The sequence below is a fragment of the Megascapheus bottae genome, chromosome 23 (genome assembly GCF_031878675.1).
Source record: "Megascapheus bottae isolate mThoBot1 chromosome 23, mThoBot2.hap1, whole genome shotgun sequence".
Classification (NCBI taxonomy): domain Eukaryota; kingdom Metazoa; phylum Chordata; class Mammalia; order Rodentia; family Geomyidae; genus Megascapheus; species Megascapheus bottae.
Window position 1 is genome coordinate 24,876,407 of NC_143531.1, and position 23,111 is coordinate 24,899,517.

At 41.1% G+C, this 23,111-nt stretch overlaps 1 long non-coding RNA gene across 1 annotated transcript; it reads left to right on the plus strand.

Annotated features, from left to right (window-relative positions):
• The first annotated feature begins 950 nt into the window (after positions 1-950).
• LOC150047463 (uncharacterized) lies at positions 951-20,882 on the plus strand. Its single transcript, XR_016539440.1, has 3 exons — positions 951-1,004; positions 2,963-3,089; positions 20,688-20,882. It is a non-coding gene; the product is annotated as an uncharacterized LOC150047463 (long non-coding RNA).
• Positions 20,883-23,111: the final 2,229 nt, after the last annotated feature.

Genomic DNA, 23,111 nt, shown 5'->3' on the forward strand with positions numbered 1-23,111 from the left:
TGACGGAACTACCTTTTCAAAGGTTCTACCTCTTCCTCTTGTGACAAGGGCAGTTGAATGTCAAGAGCAGTCTGCAAGGGGTTTGTGTCATATCCCACTGTGGACCCTCCCTTCTCGGTGGCAGCCCTTGAGGTGCCTCGTCCAGTTTCTGCTCATGATGAAACCTTGACAGCAAAGTGACTTCGGGACTCAGAAGAATGTTCCTCAAATGAGGGATTTGCATCCTAGAGATGGCAGACACAGCCTTCCCTCTGTGTCCACACACTCAGTCGTGGATGTACTCGCTGAACTGTCACCTGGATCTTGATGGTAAATGCAACATACCACCTAGAAACCACAGTGTTTGACTCCATCGTTTGAAGACGTCAGAGGAGGAATTCTATAACTCAAATGCTATTGACATGCCCATTAAAGCATCAGCATTCAGCTGAGATCGGCTTCGTAGAAACTGAAAGAACAAGTCCAGCATCAAAACCAGCAAGATCAAGGTTGAGATGACGAGAATGTTGAATCTCGGAGAACCAACGACCATCCCAGTTTGCACACACCACAAACACCTCACTGATAATGACTCCAACTTACAAGAACACAAGCAGTAGTTAATTTCCTCAAGTCAAGGAATAGTTTCCTTTGAAGTTCCTTGATATCTCCTCTTCATTCCTTGACCTTGTAAATCTCCTGCTTGATTTCTTCTTTATTCCAAGGGTGTTAGATCGTTCCATTCCCCGACTTTTCATGTTTGAATAACAGTAGCTGACTTCACATATCTCCATCTAAGTCCCCATCAGAGGCCATTCACCTGTGAGCCAAGTGCAGTCGGCTATGTCTTGATGCCTTGGCTTAGGGAGAACCTAGCTGTGTCCTGTGTGGTACAGAAAATGAGCTGCAGATTGGCTGTCCAGCCACTTTTGCTCAGTGCTGACGGTTTAAAAATTGGTAAGACTATACTGATTGAGAAGATGAGAGGCGGTGAACTGGATCGACCTGTGTTACTGTGTTGTCGTGTAAGCCTCATGTCTCCACTCTCTCTTCACCATCCCTTCTTTATAGGCCTCCTCAACTTCCAAATGTAAACCAGGCCCAATCCTTTTCTCATTTCATGACTTCCTCCTTGACACTTGTTTCAAAATGCCCTATCAAATTCTGAGCATAGTCACTGCTTAGAGTTCTTTAAACTTGCCCTTTTCCAAGGAAAAGACTATGCAGAATAAGACCAGGAAAAAAAAAGAGGTGATTTCAACTTAGACTTGCTTGTGTGAGCTACAGAGTAAGACATTAGGTATGTTGTTGGGGCCTTCAATGTAAACAATGGTATCATACCAGCCTCTTTGCTCTGTTTTTTTTTTTTTTTAAGTGTTTGAGTTCACATTTTCATGTTAACAGTGTTGACTGCGCTTTGACAATTTGACCTTGGACTATAGTTGCTCTATAGCCATTTAGTGTTTCTAACCAACCCTTGACTCTGACCTTGGCTAGTGTTCAATTATCTTCCTGATTGTCCACTCTTCCTCCTGGCCCACTTATTCTCGGGTTACTCATATTTGCCACACCAGCTGTTTGAGAGTAAGAAATTTGGAGACTAAACCAGTACTGTGTCAGTTCATATGTCTACCTAGGTCTGTGTCAAGTGTTCGTCTATGAAAAATCTAATGTTAAGATGTTCAAAAACCACATTTTAGCAACAACCAAGCTTAATTGCTCTATAGCGCCATCTAGTGACACTGAATGTTGGGACACTGAGTGTCCCAATCCATCATAAGTCACTGGAGACATTTTTTCCTGGGTGGATGGCTCTCTGTGCGTGCACAAGTTCTCACTGTGCTTCACAAATAGGATGCGTATGTCTGCAGTCAATGCAAGTAGACTTAGTCTAGGTCCAGCCTTCGATGCCTTGCTTCTTTCAGAAATTTATGACAAGTTTCTTCATTCTTACTATTTTTTTTCTCAAATGAGGAATCATTTCTGCCAACTATTTCTTGGTCTTCGCAACAGGTAATGGTTACTCACCAGACCCTGAGCTAAGTAATTGAAACACGTATTAACTCACTTGATTTGCACGCTACCCCAGCAGAATAGTTGCTTTTGGTCATTTGTGTGAGACCAAGGTTCAGAGTATCTGAAGTTACAAAGCCTGTTTCAGGAAGGAAGAAAGGATTTTAGGGACAGACCTTTTCTTAGACATTTACAAAATGGCCCCCGAATTAAAAGCTGTTCCTCTCTCAGGTCAGTTTGGAGATAATTAGAGCTTCTTCTGTAAGGTTTCTAGTAACAGATCTTTTGTCATAGAAGTAAGGTAATCTCAGGTCTATAATTCTGGCCTGGAAGAGTTAGCCATTTGTGGCTAGCACCCAAAAATTATAATATATGGAGAAGACAAGAGGAAATAATCAAAGTAATAAGATTACAATGTAGGGGAGATAGAACATGAAAATGATTTAAAAGCTTGAGAAAATTAAAACCATGCTGATTGTATTATACTTTCCCCGATAGCTGGAAGAAGTTCATAATAAAACTTAGAAAAGAGTCCAAGAATGGGATCATGTTTATCCAGAACTAGCCAAGGGTTATGAACTTGAACCCACAGACATTTCCCCCAAATAAAGAAGTATGCTTTATGTTTGGACAGACAAGGAGAAGTTCTGTTCTATTTTTTTTTCTCCTCTTGGCTTGAATGGTATGTTTTAAAGATTATCCACCTTCTTTTGAGTTAATTTCATGCTGGAAGGCTTACTCATTGTGCCCGTCACTAACTTATCGACTAATGGTTCCAAACGCACCCTTTAGCATCTGCTCTTTCAGAATGGAGCCAGGTCCAATGGATATTTCACCTTTACCCCCTGGCAGGATAATACTTGCATCGGTGGAGGGTTCAGGAGGGACTGCAGTAGGAAGGGGATTTTCCCTCAGTTCTGACCTGACCCTTTCTTGGTGTTGATGCATATTATGGCTTCTTTACTCTCAGGTTTCTGCAGCAAGCAGTGGCCTGTAGTATCCAGAAGTCCACACTTCCTCTAATACCTCCTGAGTGACTTTGTGGTGGATTCCAAGCTGTGACATCTCCATGGGATAGCTTCCCGGACAGCCTGCAGGTAAGTTTCCAGCAAGTTCTACTGGTGAAGCATTTCGGTGGTATTTGGCAACCATCCAGTGAGCAGTGATCACACCTTCTCTAAGAAACTATTGCTTTCTTGGTGCTTATCTCAGCACTAGGAGTAATGGCTGCTTTCTTTTAGCTACTGCTGAAGTTCATAGTTACTTCCTTCCATTTCCTACTAGCCAATCCCTATTTACTCTGATTTTCTATTATAATTAATAGTATTTTTGTGGGGCTAGGGATTAAACCCAGGACTTCATGCATGCTAGGCAAACACTTTACCACTGAGTTGTGTTCCTTTGCCCTATAATTAACAATTCTTTACCCTAAACATTCCTAGTTTGAATTGTTGTCATGTTTTTCCTGTCATGGTGCTAAATCACCATCACTTTCTTATAGTGAATAAGTTTATGGAATTCACCTAACTTTGCAGAAACCATGATGCAACAATATTCACTGCTTATTCACTGATTATTAGAAATCAGACTTTAGTTTTTACATCAATCACTTGTGAGTTTAGTTATTTATTATTAGCATTCAGCTTCATCAAATCTGATAACAGAAGCAACTCTAGGCCTGAGACCACCACTGCATCAGAGCTAAATTAGGTCTGTATTGGCAACCATCTGACCTCTCTCTTAAAATTCCGTTTCAGCTCTTGAAATTATAATACTTAATGCTACTTTGCTACATCAGAAGAGATATAAATTTACTAAAATGGAAAATTGTAATGATCCAAGAAAGAACCTTATCTTCTGGTTCATTTGCTTGGTGGTCGGCTGCAGGGGTTAGGATAATATGGTGGTTACTGACAGTGAACTTGACCTACAAATGGCTCACAAGCCAATAGCCATCAATGTGCCATGAAGAAGCTGTGAACCTCTCCAGAGGCCTACCATTCCATTTTATAAAACTAGAATTATTCTCTTTCACAGGGCAGAGATAGAATTTTAGTATTCAACACTCAAAGACTTAACAAGTTTGGAACATAAAGAGGAAAATGTTAAACATTGTCAAAAAGATAGTGACATTTCTACTTTGAATTCATAGTTTAAACTTATCTTTATTATTTCTGGTTTTAAATGAAAGCGTCAAAAATAAATCTTGACCATATTAGGCCAACAACTTGATCTCCAAATCACACTTTTAAACAACTCTCTGGCATTGCTTATATCAGAAGCCCTCTATTCCGATTCAGAGCAGAGCATCTGGGATAGTATGGGGTCTTACCATAACTGCAGAATTTAACTGCTTGTAAATACAATGATCCTGAAGAGCATCCATCTGTGAAGACTCTTTCTACTCTGTTTTCTTGTCCATCACCCAGCATTGCAAGTCACAGACCCTTGAAGCTAAAAAGGACTCATGAAATTCCATTGATTTCACACTGAAAGAGCAAGACCTGTAGGGATTACTTACTTGACACTGTCAATCAAAACAATGGAGTTCTCCAGGGAAGAAAAGAGGGAGGGAAGAAAGGAGGGAGGGAGGGAGGGAGGAAAGGGAAAGAAAAGAAAATGTTATACCTTTCCTCTTCTGCTATGCACTCTGGATCAAATCTTTTTTTTTTTTTTTTTTGCCAGCTCTGGAGCTTGAAGTCTGGGCCTAAGCACTGTCCCTGAGCCTCTTCTGCTCAAGGTGAATGCGCTACCACTTGAGCCATAGCACCACCTCTGACATTTTTGAGTAGTTTATTAGAGAGAAAAGTCTGAGTTTCCTGCCTAGGCTGGCTTCAATCCTCAGATCTCAGTCTCCTGAGTAGCTAGGATTATAGGTGTGAGCCACTGGGTCCCAGCCAGGTCCCCATTCTTTATCAGAAAAATGAGCAGTGGTCTCCAAAAATCAATCACTAGGAAAATTACCAAAAAGAAAAATAAAAAAAGTTTCACTAATCCTAATTACTGGTTGTGCCTCCTGGTCTAGGAGCATTGTCAATTAAGAGGTGTTTCATAAGTGATATTTCCATTTCTAAAATAAATTCTCCAGCATGAAAGCAGAAGGTGGTATTTACCAATACTTGAATCCATTCTCTTTTGCACTAGGTCAAATGGCAATTGAAATAAATTGAAATGATTGATTTAGATAAAGTTTTGAGCTTTTTCTGAGGGATCTGACATCTCTCTAGCAACCTGTGGAGAGCTGACTACACAGAAGTGTCCTCGTCACACTCACGTGGAAAGCCACACAAAATGGCGGCATCCCTCATGCAAGCATTTCTCACTATTGGATCATTTTCAGTTTCACTGCACCGTAACATTTGGGGCCCACAAGTCTAGAGATGCTTCAGGCTCTCAGAACATTAAACATATAGCTTCCTGACACTCTAAAGGTTTAGTTTCTGCTCTAAAGCACTGTGAACTGTGACATATGGTCTCATGTTTGCACAGACACATTTAAATGTCTCAGGCAAGGTGTGGGTTATGGGTATCCTGTCTCATTACTGCTAGCCAGGGCTTTTTTGTACTTTATGTCTGAGCATGAAGTTTGAACTGGTGTTATAAGAAAAGAAAAGGAACAGAAAGGGTGAATGTAACAGTTCATCAGCCTTTACCTTGCTTGGAAGGAAAACCTGGGAAAGGCAATTGAGTCTTTCAGCTTGGCTGAAGGGGAAATGGCACACCGCCCCCCCCCACCCCACCTTCCAACAAGGGTTTCTTTGCGTATTAAGTGGGGTAGATGGAAATGAGGTGAGATGGAGGAGCTTCAAGGTCCCAGCAGCATCCATGTCCACCAGGGGTGGTCTTGGCCTCAGGCTCTCTTACAAGAGTGTGGGGTGCATTTATTCAGGAGTGAGAGGGGAGGGGATTCGGCAGCAACGACCTTTCTAAGGTATGGCTGTGGGGGAAGGATGAGGGTTTCAGTGCAAGTCATTTTCCACCAGCTGCTACCAAACAGTACCTGGTACTAGGTCCTTTCAAGCTGTCTGTCCCAGGCCTCACACGAACTCCCAGCTCTATATTGCCCCCCAGAGGTGGGTGCAAATGGAGCTGGAGAAAGCATCTTAGACTGACTAACTTACCCCGGACCTATGACTCATAAATAATAGGAACTAAATCGGCCTAGCTCTTCCTAAGGCTCAACTTCATCCTCCTTTCAGTTTAAATCTTTTATTCCAGTATGTAACTGTATGGCAGGGTTTCATTTTGACATTTCCAAACATCCATATATTCACGCTCTCTAGTGTTTTCTTGTATCCTTCTTCAATCCCCCATGTTTATTTTAATAATTTAATAGGCTTTATAATGCTACTTGTGTATGTAGGATGTGTTTTGATCATCTTCGTTCCAATCTTCCTGTCCTTTCTCCCTTCTCACTAGTAAGCGATCATTCTTTCATGTTCATATTGATTTAGGTCTAGATTCCATAGGTGAGAGAAAACATTCAACATTTCTCTTTTCTGAACCTGGATTATTTCTCTTCACATGATGATCTCCAGTTCCATACAGTTTTCATTCTTCTTTATGGTTGAATAATACTTCATTGTGTGTATGTCACATTTCCTTTGAAACACTTATTTGCGTTTTCATTATTTTATTATGAAAATTACACACATCATGAATAGAAATAACAGTTGTTGCTCCTCAACTTATGGGGCTACATCCCAGTAAAGCTTCTACATGAAGAAAATACTGTTAAGTCAGAGATGCACTGGAGCCTGGATATGGTGGCTTAAGCCTGTAATTCTAGCCACTTGGGAAGTAGAGACTGGGTGATTGCAGTGCCAGGCCATCTCAGACAAGGAAGGGAGGCGAAGGGGGGAGTAGGAGGATGAAAGGAAAAATAGGAGGAAGAGTAGGAGAAGCAGCAGGAGGAGGAGAAGAAATGAAGAATAGGAGGAGGAAGAGGAGGAGAAGAAAGGAGGAGGAGGAGAACTTGTTGATCTTTGGACTCCATCTTAACAAATGGCTGGGATAAGTGGTAGAAGCCTGTCACCCTAAACCACATGAAGTTCAAGTAGGGAAAGGCTACAGTCCAGGCTTACCTGGACATAAAATAACCAGTGCACAAAAGAGCTGCAAGTGTGGCTCAAGTACAACAACTACCTAGCAACTATGAGGCCCTGAGTTCAGTCCCCAGCTCTTTCAAAAGAGAAACTGCACGTTACGTATCTAACCTACGAAAGACCCCAGCGACGGCAAAACACAAGCCTCTTTGTGGTGTCGTGAAATGATGGTGAGGCGAGCTGATGGCGTGGCAGACTGCTCATAAAGCCATGGCGCCATCAAATACCGTGCACACAACCTACTCAGGTGGGTTCTCCGTTTTCTTTTGTTGGTTTCTTTAATTTGGAAGCTGTCCTCTTTGCTGGTATAATTAAGATGTCCCAAATGTGGATAATTTAGGAGACTATGCAACTTAAAGGGAAAATGCGAAAGGACTTGCTTTTCACCAGGTTGTCCCAGTCAAATCAGTGCTCAAATCTATGTGGGCTCCGTGGGCTAGCAATGAGAGGCAGTGCTTCAGTTCTTTCTTTTGATTGGTATAAGAGTTAGCTTCACGAATCAACTTAGGTAGGGTGTGTTTCTCCAATGTCTGGTCAAATCCTACCCAGGAAGGTTACTTGGAAGGCATTCTTAGATGTGTGTGTAAGATGGCAAATGTACGCTAGCAGCTTCTCTAGGACACAGTGTCACAACACTGTCACTCAGTCATCAATAGCCAAAACACAAACCTGGAGCAAAGCCACATTCATTCAGTTTCCTTTGTTGTCTTCATCGGGTGTTGCAGAAGGGCCTGGGGTAAATGCCACTGAGTGCTAGAGCCTTGGTCCTGTGGAAGTGAACTGTCTTAGGGGCTAGACCCAGCAAGGGACTTACCAGCACTAAGGAGCCTTCCCAGTTGGAAAGAGATTCTACTAAATAACATGTTCATCAAAGAAAGGCAGCACTGATGAGGCCTTCGGCCTGGGTTTGCTGTCAAAGCCCAGATTGGAAGCAGGCCCTGGGGTTTTAAAGACAGCCGTGCGGGAAGGTGTGGTCCTGGCTGGATGAACGAACTGCTGGCTGGAACTCCTGGCTTGAAACGCCAGAGATGCAGAAATGCCCTTTCCAGCCCTGTGTCTTTATATGGAAGTGGAGAACAGCCTTGCTTAGCGTAGCATCTCAAGTGTTCTGAAATGTGATGATTCTAGAAGCTGCTGGAATTTGTGACTAGAAGGTGCGCAGCAAAAGCAGAGCTACACACTGCTGAGGTTTATCATCTTGATGAAGATGTATATTCAGACAGAAATTGCGAGGATGCTCAGGGCTATCTCTGTCTTAATCCACTAATTTATCTTAACCCCTTTCTTTCTTGTACAGTAACTATCTGTGACAAGAAGCTCTTTGGGGACCCTTTGAAAACCCTGTATTGACTAGAACTTAGACTCCCCAGAAGGGAATTTAGGATGTTGTGTCAGGCTTAAATATAAAAGTCTGGAATTTGTAGTCTTCTGTCAAAGGCTTTATATTATTTTAGCATTGCCTTGAATTTTTTTTTACCATAACTAATGGCAGTGGGGAAAGGTGGAGCATTTATCTGGTGGAGTTAGAGGTGCTGCAGGTGAAGAACATGTGAGCGTGTCATGGTGTTATTGCAGCCTTGCTGATGCGATTTTCCCTTGCCAACATTCAGAGACACACGAATCCTGTGACTTACAAAACTCATGGGAGACTGGCAAAAAAATAAATGGAAAATTTCATATGAATGGCTTTTTGTCAAAGTAAAGTATTTTTCCAATAAGGTACTGTAGCAGTAAAATACTTAAACAGTCTCATTAACATCATACCACAATACCAACTAGCAGCTTACAAGACATACTGGAGACCATATTAATAAAAATGTGAAGACTGTAAGATGCCGAAGGAATCACAAATATAGAAGGAATTAAATTAAAATTCTACCGACAAACTAGAGCCAAGGATGAGATCAATAAAATGAGTTTAATAATGATAAATAGAGAGCTGCATCCAGAAGACAGTAATGATTCAATGTATGAGTTAAGTAGATAGAAAGGGTTAGGATGCAATACAACAAAGGGAAAAACTATGATCTTACATGGGGTGATCATTTAAAAAAAAAAAAAGACTTCTCAGAATGAATTGGGTGCTCAGCCCCTGCATGAACTCTTGTGTTTGTTTGTGGCCTGTGAGTTCACACATACTTCCACCCAGGACAGTTTTAGATCAGATTCCCCAAATAGAAGAAGAAGGCTGTAGGGGCAAGGTGGGGGAGTGGAGGTATGGGGTGAAGGGAAGATGGATGGCTGGTATTAGAAAAGCCAAAGCAGAATAAATCACATCCATGAATTTTCCAATGGGAAATACACCTAGAGATTGGTTGCATCAGTGGCGGTGGATCTGATAAACAGCCAGCAGCCTGTGTACACAGGCTTTGGGTGTGGGTGACAACAAATGGGAAAGCAGAGAACCTTGTCGCCACATCTTTTTTTTCTTTTTGCCAGTCCTGGGCTTGGGCTCAGGGCCTGAGCACTGTCCTTGGCTTTCTCAAGGCTAGAGCTCTACCACTTGTGCCACAGCACCACTTCTGGCTTTTTGCTACATATGTGGTACTGAGGAATCGAACCCGGGTCTTCGTGCATGCTAGGCAAGCACTCTACCACTAGGCCAAACTCCCGGCCCTTGTCGCCACATCTTTAATGATGAACATGATACTGTAAAGAATAGCTCTTAAACATCCAAGGCAATATGAATAGACATACCCTAAACATTGTATAATAGTTTAAAACTAACCTCACAAAAGCACACAAGGAGAGGGAAAGCAACAATAAAAATGGAAAACTTAAAAAAAAAAACTCAACCAGCTTCATTATGAATTAGCTTATAAGACATCAACTCAGCCAACTTAATTTTCTAAAAACAGGTCCTACTTTAACATGAACTCCAGAAGTAGGATTACATCCATTTGAAAATCGGACCTGTAATTTGTGTGTTTGTGCATCCTTTTCTGGTTAGATACTGCAGAGGTTTATCCAAAGAGTTGTTGACCTACAATAGATGAATAATGATGGAGAGATGAATCTGATACAATTTCTTACTGGTGTATTTACAGAAGTTATCACAGGGCCTTCACGTGGTATCATGGTCTGTAGTCTCCTGGGTAGCTTAGGAAGACCATACCTGTTCTCACAGTTTAGGAAGCTGGGAAATCTAAGACAAGCGGGGCTCTTCTTCGTGTTGCATCATCTCATAACAGAAGGCAGAAGAGGAAGGGTGAGAGAGAGAAAGGGCTTGAACTCACAATTTCAAGCTCTTTAATGACGAGCATTAAGCAGTTTGTGAGTGATGAACCTTCATGACTAAAATTCCTCCCCGTGGGCCTGCTCTCCCAGCACTGTGGCATTAGGGATTTAAGTTTCCAGCACACATTCAAACCACAGCAGCACTTTCCTTGGTGCAGCTTGTAGATGAAGTTGCATTTGCTACATGATCTGGTGGACATTGTGAATGAAGACTTTCCAGTGAAATTGGTCTGTCCTGTTACTCATTAATAAGTGGGACATTTCTGGCTGTCACCTTTCCTTCTAACATTCTATTGAATTTAGAGAGCCCTTAATTTGCCTTCAGCTGATTCAGTGAAGAGATAGGGGTTTTTTGGTTTCTTTTTTCCAATGCTAATTCTTACACCAACTCGGACCAGTGGGATCTTCTGTGTTTGGGAACTGGACTAGGCATTGACTTTTAGTCTGTCCATACTGTCCAGTAGTGGCCAAATTTGGAGATGGAGTGAGTAGATACTTCTAATTTTTGTTTAGAATGCTTACAAATGTGAATGCATAAGGGGGTTAAAACATGGGATTGAATTTATATTTATCTTTTAAATACCTGGTGAATTTCAAAAGATTTCCCTGTATGAAAAAGTATATGAGACTTGTTAATAAATTGTTTCAATGAACAGAAATGTCAATAGAGGCACTATCTATTAGTTTGCTGATGGATGAACATAACTAGTGATGATCAACAGTTGAAATATGGGGCAGAATTTATCGCTTTCATCACCTTTAATGACTGGTGACTTCCTTCATTTCACTCAGTATGAAATGGGCCTCAGAATTTACAGCTCTCTTCTTGAGTGCAGAGATGCTGACTGCTCAGGGGTCTCAGGGATCTGTCATAAATACAAAGTAGTTTTCCTAGGCTGATTTCTCACAGCTAGTTTCACTTAAAGGCTCTCAGGAAATTGCAACCAAATATTGGCTTTGAAGTACCTGGAATGGATAGAAAAGGAAAAAAAAATACCGGTACAATGACACATAAAAGTTAGAGCAAATCACTCTGATTTCTGTGTGGGTCCATTTCCCTCGCCACAAATCGTGGGGTCTGACCATGAGTAGATCTCTCCATCATGACTCGAATTAACAGGGCCATAGCTATAAACTCACCCACACTGGACTGAGCCAAGAGCTCTTAGGAGAAGGATGTCAGGTTTAATGAGTAGTACATTTGAAGCCAGACAGAATGCGAGTGTCAAAACACATAGCTATAAGTACCAACCATGTACCATGCACTCTAAAATGTGTCTATAATATTTAATTTGCTGAAACACTTTATTAATAAAAAAAAAAACCTTTGTGCTTAAGTACTTAGAGTCTTTAAGGATGGGAGTGAGACTCTGCAAAGGAATGTTATTTTATGTAAGTTTCTGTGAAGAAGTGCCCACAGGGACCAGGCTAGGTTGGCAGAAGCCAGTGTGTTAGCATGAGCTAATCTTGAGGTCCTATGAGATACAAGTACTCATCTGAGATTTTAAAATATCGCCAAGTGCGCCAAGTGGAATGAATTGTATTATCTTGCAGGGGAGAGGAACCACACTAAATCAAAGGTTCTTATTAATGTTAATAAAGAAGGAAATAGCTGGAAGAAATACTGGGCAGGTACAGTCACAGAAATACAAGCAGGAGCAGAATTTTCTTGTTTTCTGGTCTACAATGAAGGAGAAAATACATAATAATTCATAAAGACAGTACATAAGTAAATCACATTAAGTGAAATCTGAATTTCAGATAAATAGTAACTAAATTCTTAGTGTAACTATGTCCCAAATATTGATATGATCATGCAACTGAGTTCCTAATATAACTATTATCAGTTTTATGATTATTATAAATAATTAATTCCAATAATTAGCCATTAAAATAATTAACTGATTAATATTTCATGCTGCAAGGGATATTTGGCACAATCTTACATGAGCAAACTATTGTTTCTCTAAAATTCAAATTGCAATAGACATTCTGTGTTTATATTTGCTAAACTGGACAACTTTAGAACAGAATTTCTAGAATGGGATCCATTAAAAATTGCTTTTAAATAGGAATGAGGGGGAATAAGAAGAAATAATGGAGTGAATTTGGTCAGAGTACATTATATGCTTACATGGATGGAAATAAGACAATAATACCCTTTTATATAATTCATATGTACTAATAAAACAGGAAAATTTTGTACTCAGTAACAATTTGCTTTGGTTCTAGATTGTCCCACAAAATAGTGGTTCTCACTCCCTATTTTTTCCTATGTTAAATTTTCCATTATGCTATTGTGTGTTTATTGTGGTAAGGACAGCTAATATGAGATCCAGTCTTCTTAACTGTTAAGCCCACAGTTGAGCATTGCTAGTCTCCAGTGGTGTTATGCAGGAAATATCTAGAACTGTTACTGTTGCATCAATGAAACTTTGTATCCCTTGAGTGGAATTCCCCCATCTTCCACCACCCCTGGCAGCTACCATTCAACTTTCTGATCCTGTGAGTTTGGTTGTATAAAATACATCACTTGGGAATCATGCAAGGTTAGTGTCTCTCTGGTTGACTTCTTTCACTTAGCACAATGGCTCCAAGGTTTCTCATGGAAAATGTCAAGGTCTCCTTTTTAAGGAAGAATAGATTTCTGTGGTATGATTATACCACTAAGGAAGAACCAGTTCCCAGACTAGGCTGTGTTTGTTTCAGAGAGCTTATGATGACGTAAATTACTGGGTGTTAGCCCCTGAGTTTCTGATTTAATGGCTCAGGAATGAGACTCAAGAAAATGTATTTCATTCAATGAAATACCCATCAATATCCCAATGTCATTCTTTAAAGAAATAGAAGAGGCAATTCCAATTTCATATGGAATAATAAAAGACCCCCATATAGCAAAAACAATTCTCAGCAGAAAGAACAGCGCAGGAGGAATTTCAATACCAAACTTTAGACTCTATTACAGAGCTAGAATCATCAAAACAGCTTGGTACTGGCACAAGAACAGGCCTGAAGACCAATGGAATAGAACTGAGGACCCAGATACTAAACCACAGACCTATGGCCACCTAATCTTTGACAAGGCAGCCAAAAAATAGAATGGAAGAAAGACAGCCTCTTCAACAAGTTGTGCTGGCAGAACTGGTTAAGCACCTGCAGAAAACTAAAGTTGGATCCTGCACCAGGATTACCTCCAAGTGGATCAAAGACCAGAAGGTAAAAGCAGATACACTGAAAACTTTACAAGAAGGAATAGAAGATACACTAGGTCGTCTTGGCACAGGTTGAAACTTTCTTAATAAGGACCAAGAAACAACAAATCAGAGAAAGTCTGGATAAGTGTGACTGCATTGAACTGCAGAGCTTCTGTATGGCAAAGGATATAGCTAGTAAATTAGGAAGCCTACAGAATGGGAGAAGATCTTCACTAACCATACAACAGACAAAGGCCTCATATCTAAAATATATCAACAGCTCAAAAAAATTGAATCACTCCAAAACTAATCTCCAAAGTAACAACCATCCCATTAAAAGATGGGCCAAAGACTTGAAGAGAGTTTTCTCTGAAGAAGAAATAAGAATGGCCTACAGACACATGAAGAAATGCTTGACATCTCTGGCCATAAAAGAAATGCAAATCAAAACAACTCTAAGATTCCACCTCATTCCAGTTAGAATGGCCAGGATCAAGAAACCTAATAACAACAGATGCTGGAGGGAATGTGGCCAGGAAGGGATCCCTACTACACTGTTGGTGGGAATGCAAACTCATTCAACCACTATGGAAAGCAGTATGGCAGCTCCTCAAAAGACTAAACATAAAATTCCCCTATGACCCAGCAATTCCACTACTTGGCATTTACCCAACCGTCTAGAAACAAGGGCATACTAAATCTTTACACTAGCACAACCATGTTCATTGCAACACTATTTACCATAGCAAAGATATGGAACCAACCCAGATGCCCCTCAGTTGATGAGTGGATCAACAAGATGTGGTATTTATACACAGTGGAATTCTATGTTGCTGTCAGAAAGAATGACATTGACCATTTGTAAGGAAATGGAAAGACTTGGAAAAAATCATATTAAGTGAAGTAAGCCAGACTCAAAGGAAGATAGGCTCAATGGTTTCCCTCATTTGTCATAATCAGTAGAAACCTTGGGCTCTCCTAGCAGAGATTTACAATAGAACAAAACCTAGATACATAAGGCCATATGGTATGATGCTAAATGAAAGGACCTCCAGGATATAGCAAAAAAGCCATATAATGAGTGATTGTTGTCCTTAATGTACTATGTTATCTCTCATCTCTTTTGCTGTCCTTTGGTTATCTCATATGGTTACAATATTTTACCTTGTTATCTGATATATTATATATTTTGTTATTTGGTTATTTGAAATAGGATAGTGAAGAGGGGGAAACAAGATGAGGGACGGAGGTAGGAAGGGGGAAATTGGACCAAGACATGTGAAAGGGTATCAATATTTGTGAAGTAATGCACCTTCTATCTGGAGAATATAATGTAACCCTTCTACTAATTACAATTAAAATTATATGAAAAAAAAACATGTATTTCACATAAATTCCTAAGAAATAACCAGTACTGTCATTCATGGGCAGCATTTTGAGAAGTATGCACTGGACTGTGAACTCAAAATACCTAGGATAGGAGGGAAGCCAAGATGCTCAGGAAAGCCCCGCCCCATGGCTGAGTGGTTCTTAGAAACATGGAAAAAGGCAGACGCCTACCAGAAAGCATACATACAGCAAGGAAGAACACCCAATTAGACCAAACAACTTGGGCAGCTGATGTTAGCTACCCTTTGTCATTGACTGCCTCAGAACAGGTCCAGTCGATACCTGAATGACATGGCTTTGCAAGGAGAAGTTGGTAACTACAATGGACCCTCAGCATGGACCTTCCAACAGCAGCCCATGCCCACAGTGAGCCTACAATGTGACATTCTCTTTTAAGGAGACCATATTTCCACTTGGTCGAGAGACGAGGAGTCTTCTGATGGTGAAGGCTGGTAATTCACCCTCCTTGGAGCAGAGGGCTATTCCTGTGTGAGTTTGCATTTGCTGCCCACAGACCTTCCATCTGCACCACTCAGGTCGGCGTATGGAATGCTCCAGCCACAGATGGAGTGCCCTGTAGCATGGTGTCCAGTGAGAGACTTGCTCAACCTTCCACAGACTCCTGCAGTAGCCAACTTCCCAGGAAGTCAACAACTCATTTGCTCTGCCTTTCCCTCTTCTGCCCCCTGTGATAATGGCAGTTAGACTTCTGAAGGCCAAATCATTTTTTTCCTCTCCTAACATGCCTAAATATGTAAAAGTTAATGTTTTTTTTAATTTTCAGAAGTAAATGTGCTCATTGAAAAAGAGTGGGAAATACCCAAACACATAGGAAGATAACACACAAGCATATGTGTTGTTTACAGAAAATAGATAAATGTATTTATATGTTTGTAAGTTTATAGAGCAAAGAAAAAAATAGGATCCACTACTTCAGGCTGTCACCATTGCTTACCTTTGGGATGAAAATGGAAGGAACTGGAAGAATGTTTTCATGTGCAGCTCTTGGCTGGAAGCAGCCCCTAAAGCACCTGACCTCACTGCTCGGCTTCCAAGAGCGAATGCAGTCTGCAAATACTAAGTGGAGGAGTCCCAAAGTAAATAACTCACGACTTTGAAATAACTTCTTATAGTATGTTGCAGCGATTGCAGTTTGTGCCAGTCTCTGGTTGTGCCTAGCTAACTAAGAAAACATTATCCTAGGTGTATACACACGTAAGTCATTGACCCTGCAAGGCTCAGTTCTGTTGGTGGTTTGGGACATCTAAGGGTTGAGAAATAAGGATGAGTGGGGATTGTAACATAGCACATCTCCAGGTAGCAGTCCTTCCGTGCCACACATGCTGTAAGCATAGGCAAAAAGAGGAAATGTCTGTAGATAAAACAAACAAAAACTTCGCCTTGTTTGTGGGTAAAAAAAAAAACTAAAGTTGGGAACCTGTGGTTCACGCCTGTAATCCTAGCTACTTACGAGGCCGAGATCTGAGGATTTCAATCCAAAGCCGACCTGGGTGGAAAACTCAATGAGACTCATATCTTCAATTAATTGCATGCACACCGACACAGATGTACATACATGCACAGACACACACACACACACAGCTGTGAGTGGAGCTCTGGCTCAAGTGGTACTAGCCTTGAGCAAAAAACTCAGGGACAATACAGGACTAGCACAAAAGTAAATATGTATGCATGCATATATACAAACATACATTATATGCATACATACATACGCTTTCCTTCATTAAGTCACTGAACAGCTACCATCTCAGAATTGCTTGGTCAGGAGGTAACAGAGAACTCAGCTTGCTTCAGGTTCATAGGAGGAAAATCTTCCAGCTAAACATGAAACTAACTTTGACCCCATTTTCCAGTTAAAAAAGAAAGGAAAAAATCACACCCAGAATTCCCAATCCTTTAAAATCATCTTTAAATAAAACAGTATTCTAGTCTCTCCCATGTCTGACTCATCCTTTACCCAGCTACCAAATATATTTTCCTAAAATATTTCTCTGCACACATTTTCTCCTGAATAACCTGTTCACGGAACCCGAGGCCCCATCTAGCTCTCCAGACTCTTGTACAATTCCTCTGTACAACCATCTGTTCCCCATCTCTTTCCATGGACTGGGTCACATGTTTCCCGTCTCCGCCTAGCTTACCGCATGTCTCTCACGGCTGCCTTGCTCACTGAGTCGGCCAATAGACATGTTATGTTTGGCCTATGTTGATGCTTTATTTTTTTACATCATTATCAACATTTTTTTAAAAATTGTACATTTCAGAACAAAACTTGGGCTTCTTGCTTTTTCTGAAACATGGGATGATCTGGCTCCCTTCCCCCACCCCCCTCCTATGGCAACATTCAGCCCTTTGCCTATGGATTTGGGGCTCCCAGTGTCACCCCCGCCTGACCTATTGGTGAATGGACCCAGGCTTTTGCTCTGTCACCCTGGCTTTCACTGTCTCCCTGTCTATTGAAAGAGAATGAGAAGCACAAAGTAGACCCGAGGCACAGGAGAGGCAGGCCTGCTATACCCAAGTCCAAGCGTTGTGGGAGGGAAGTGGCTCCAGCAAAGCCCTGGGCATCAGAGTAGATGGACTCCTTCTCCCTGAATTGCACAGGCCAGCCAGTAGCCTCCATCCAGTCCACAGAGCCCAGTGCCCTGCCGTCTTGAAGCTGTCCAGAGTGAGTCCTTGAAGCTCACGGCTCACATCCCGCCGCCTTGCCTCCATTCCTGTCTGTTGCTGCCTGTCCTCCCTGCCTTGGCTCTAACAAGAACTGGGATCCTCTTAATTTTCAGGAAATGCAAGGTGTATGCCGCCACACCAAGCTCAACTGATGGTAATTATAAGGAAGGTTACAACAATAGCCTTTATCCCAATTACCCTTCTCCAACGTAATCTTAAACCAAGTAAGGCATGAAATCAAATTCCCATCCCTTTGATCCCTGGCTGGACTTTTACTGAGTCTGACTAATGGTACACAGCAGAAGGGATGCTCTGTGCTTCCAGCCCTGGACAGCTTCCTTGTACAGGGAGACATCCCCTCGTGTTCCTGCCCCAAGAGCAAGGAAGTAGATCGCTCCTTTCCAGTGCTCTGTCTCCAGAAATATTCTGAAAATTGTTTATTGCCATTTTAGATAACAAATTTAAAAACTGTGTGTGTGAGTGTGAGTGTGAGAGAGAGAGAGAGAGAGAGAGAGAAAGAGAGAGAGACAGAGACACAGAGAGAGAGAGACAGCGAGAGAGACAAGAGCGAGAGAGACAAGAGCGAGAGAGACAGAGAGAGGGGGAGAGAGGGAGAACACGAATCTGTTACCTGGTGACAACACTGGTGGAAATCTGGTGTAAGTGGCGTCTCTTGAGTGGTGGAGTTTGGAGAGGGCAGTGGGAAGAAAGATTAAGGAACATTAATACTTCCAAATTGGGAATTCTTGCAAGAATGTGTTATTTGTAGGCTAAGGACCCATGTGCATTTTGTTATGATAGCATACAAATAAGCTGCTTAAAATTCATTTTCAGAAGACTCCACTGAATTTGCTGAAATTATCAATTTCTTAATGAGGGGAAGATTTACTGTGTAATGCTTAGAACTTTCGTGAAAATATTTATACAAGAAATTTGTGTTTATATGTATGTAAGTGTGTGGATAGTTTGTGTGTGTATGTACACATTCATTTATTTATCTTTCAAATTATTTGAATGCAAAAAGTCCAGAGAAAACCCAGGACTCACTAGAAACTTTTCAGATGTCTTCTCTGTGTATGTGTGGGTGTACCTTTCTTCCCTCTTTCTCTCCCTCTCTTTGCACCCTCTGCATACATGACATGCATTCTCCTGGCTGCCTCACGATTGCAAGATGACAGTCAGAGCACCAGCCATGACATTTGTGTTCAGGGAAAGAAGAAAGAATGAATTCAACAGAGCACATTTCAGATGACTCATTCATCCCCCTTTAAAGAGCATTTTAAAATCACATTGGCAATAATCTAACCACATAACCACCTCTGTTCACAAGGGAAACTAGGAAATGTAAATTTTCATCCGGGCACATTGCCACCTCCAACAAAACCAGGGTTCTCTTAGTAAGGAATAAAGGGAGAAATTCATTTTGGATAAACAGCTAGCAGTCTGTATACAGGCTTTGGTGACAACAAATGGGAAAGCAGAGAACCTCGTCGCCACATCTTTAATGATGAATATGATGCCATAATGAACAGCTCTTAAATATCCACGGTAATATAAATAGACATACTGTAAACATTGTATAACGGTTCAAAACGAACCTCATAAAAGCACACAAGGAAAGGAGAAACAGCAATAAAACTTTAAAAACTTTAAAAAACCAACTAGTTTAATTATGAATTCGCTTATAAGACATCAATTCGGTGAGCTTAATTTTCTAAAAACAGATCCTAGTTTAACATGAACTCCAGAAGTAGGATTGCAGCCTATCTCTGCTTGGAAATCGGATCTGTAATTTATTGGTTTGTGCATCTTTTTCTGGTTAGATACTGCAGAGGTTTTTCCAAAGAGTTGTTGACCTAGAAAAGATGAATGCTGATGGATTTAGGTGCTAATGTTTATTTGGAAGATATCAGACATAACAGCTGAGCGAAGACTTGGGGTTTGGGTGTCATACAGATGTTCTGTTGAGAGCGGTTGGCTCCAGCTGCAGTTCACAGCTGGTCAAGGCATGCATTCATTAGCAAAAGGGAAGATGGAGACTTTGGGCCTTTTAGGGAGGGAAGTGCCTGTGCTTACTCTCACAGACTGAGCCAGGAAACATTCTGGAGAAAAGTCTAGACGGGGCAGTGTTTCATTTTGAATCTGAGAAGTAAGAGGAGACCAAGATAGACCATCTAGATGGACATATCTACAAACAAAAATCCTCAGCAGATTGCACGTGAACTGTTTATCAAGCTCCTAATACCAGAGCTGATGAAATAGGAGCTGGGTACTGTGTGACACAATGGACAAGACGGGCCGGGGTTCTAATCTAGTCCCACAGATTTATTGGCAGAGATTTAAGAAGACTTAGGGAGACCTGAGTAATAGAGCACATGAAATATGATTATTTTGTCAAAATGGCCCTGAAAGAAAATTTTAAAATGTGATGTAGTGGCTACATCATAGTTACCTGGCTTGGTGGATAGCTAGAATTTTATTTTATCAAGGGAAAGAAGTGCCATTTCAGAGCTCCTGGAGGGGTGTGGCCTGACATCCTGTTGCCTGTCCCCCTTGTGGAGGGGCAGTCTCCTGTTGGGTCCAAAGTTCTCCACAGGATTCTCTATACCATCGGTAGGGTATGCAAAGAAAAATAATAGAATATTTTTTATTTAAAGAATGTGCAGAATATACTCTGAGTGTTCAATATATGGGTTGGCAGTAATGTTGTCACTACATAGAGGCTGGAGGTGATGGTGACCTTTATTTACTATAGATGACACTGTCTGGGAGAAGCAGGACTTATCAGCTGGGAAGGTGGCGTCCCCACCCTCTCCAGGTACGTGTGACCACTTATTTTTGCCAGGTTAAGTGGGTTTATATAGCTCAAGGTATTTAATCTGTGGAAAGTGACAAGCACAAAATATACGTGGCCCCAAAAGATAGAAGAAAATGGCCAGGTGCAGTGGCTGGTTCCTGTGATCTCTTCTCAGGAGTCGGAGATCATCAGAAAGGCCAATGTTCAAGGTCAACCTGCATCAAAAAAAAATTAAGCTATCATTTCAGTAACACATACCTACCTGTTTTCCAAACTCCTCAGGAGTAAAAGGTATGAGGATCATAGTCCAAGCCTGCCCCAACAAGACTATAAGACGCTATCAGGAATAACAACTACAGCACAAAAGACCTAGAGCCTGGCTCAAGTGATAGCCAGTGGAAGGCCCTGCAATACCACAAAAAAGAATTCTAGAAAAACAGCAAAGCCTCTTGATGAAAGATCTTCAGGTAAGCAAAACCAAACAAAGCAGAGGAGCTGGCATTTGTATACCTAGACCAAGATTGATAGACTTTTCACATAACAGTGCTCTCACCAAAAGCAGAGATCTTTTTTGTTGTTGTTAATTATAAATTTTATTTTATTTATTTTTTAAAATATTTTTATTGTAATGAATAAAAGGGTTACATGATATTTGCCAGATAGAAGGTGCATTAATTCACATCATTGATACCCTTTCACATGTCTTGGTCCCCATAACCCTCCTCCTCACCCCCTCATCTTGGTTTTCCCCCCTTCCCTATCCAATTTCAAATAACCAAATACAAATATATCCAATATATCAGATAACAAAGTGAGGTACTGTAACAATATGATATAACCAAGGGACAGCAAAAGAGATGAGAGATAACATAATACATTAAGGACAACAATCATTCATTATATGTCTTTTGTTTCAATATCCTGGAGGTCCTTTCAATTAGCTTCATACTATATGGCCTTGTGTATCAAGGTTTTGCTCTATTGCAAATCTCAAGCAGAGATCTTTTGAGGACTCCCACATGTGGAGCAGCATGCCAGCCAGCATGCAGGGGAAGCTCATGCAGTGTGCCCACAAGCTCATGTGTCTGTGAAGTGTCTCTCAACCCAAGCAGCCACTAAAACCAAGGACAAAACCCACTAAATGGAGAAAACTTGGAACTGCAGGAGTATCTTGAGTTTGAGGCTAGCCTGGATTATAAAACAAGTTCAAGGTCAACCTGAGCTACATGTCGAGACCCTGTCTCAGAAACACACACACACACACACACACACACACACGGCTGGGGTTTAGCTCAGGTATAGCTCTGTGGTAGAACACCTACCGTGCTGTAACATTTGCTAATGGCACTTGCACTTTCTTCTTGTGTAGTTGTTACTGGAGCACATGGATGCCCCCCCCCCCGCCCTGTTGACTTGAGGGGAGCTCACTGTGAGGTTGAGCCATGGTTTGCTCAAAGACGTGCGTCGCACAGCGCATCTAGGAGATGCCCAGCCACATTTCATTTAGAAGTTAAGAGGAAATGAGGATGTATCTAAAATCCTTTAGCACAGATGACCACAATCTCAGTAGGAAATCCTGTCGTTTGGCAGATCATTGGGAAAGCCCCTGTGCAGTGCCTTACCCAGGGGGTGTGGTCTCTGTGTAGGATGATTCTGCCCTTCCCGTGACTTCGAAGGCCACTGGTTACTGGTAGGATGCTCATGGGCACACAGAAACCCCAGGCTGAGCCAACCAGCTGCCCAGCTCATTCTCATGTGCTTCCCTGTTGAATTGTTGTTTCAGGCTCTCAGCTTGATTCTTGCATGTATGTTCATGAGATCCAAAGTTATTATGCATAGACCATTAATAGTACACATATATTATAAAAATCTATATTACTATCCCATATGTAATAAAATACTATATAACATGCATATAAGACGTGTATACACACAAACATACTAACCCAACTGTAGTATTACAGGGGGGATTCCAATGATGCAACCCCTTTGAACAACTAACTTTCAGTTTGTCAAAATGAATACCAGGAAGCTGGAGCATATGTTGGGGGCGGGGAGGGAGACCAAGGGGAGGAAAGGCAGATGAATGGAAAGGGGAAGGGTGGGTGAGCATAATCACAACACTGAATGGATGTATGTGAGAATAAACCTGGGTAATTTGGGCACGTGGGTGAGATCAGTTAGGAGAGACGGGGAAATCGATAGAAGGAACTGACATTGATCAAGATACCCTGTACTCACAGATGGATATGTGGAACTGAAGCCTTTTATACAGCTGCTTAAAGATAATGCAAATAAATAACTCAAATATGTTACACATATATACACAATTTATACTAAAATATTGTCTGTTTATATTACTCTGTGGATATATAGTAAATATTATTTGATATGGTATGACAAATTTATATTATGTACCTGCATGACATAAATTAGATGAAAGTGATAGTTATATAGATTTTCAAACACTCTTTAATAACAACTAACCTTACTATTCAAAATAATCCTAGTAACTTAACCATCTATAAACTACACAGTAAGTTCTAATTCACTTTTTCAGAGTAGGAACTAGCTGGATTTATGCCTTATGTGTTGGCCTGAAGATATTTATTTGGTATTCATTATTATTTGACCATAGCCATATCTCTCCCTCCTCTTTCTCATGTAAAGACAGCTTATAACTGTACTTCTTCTAACAGATACCTA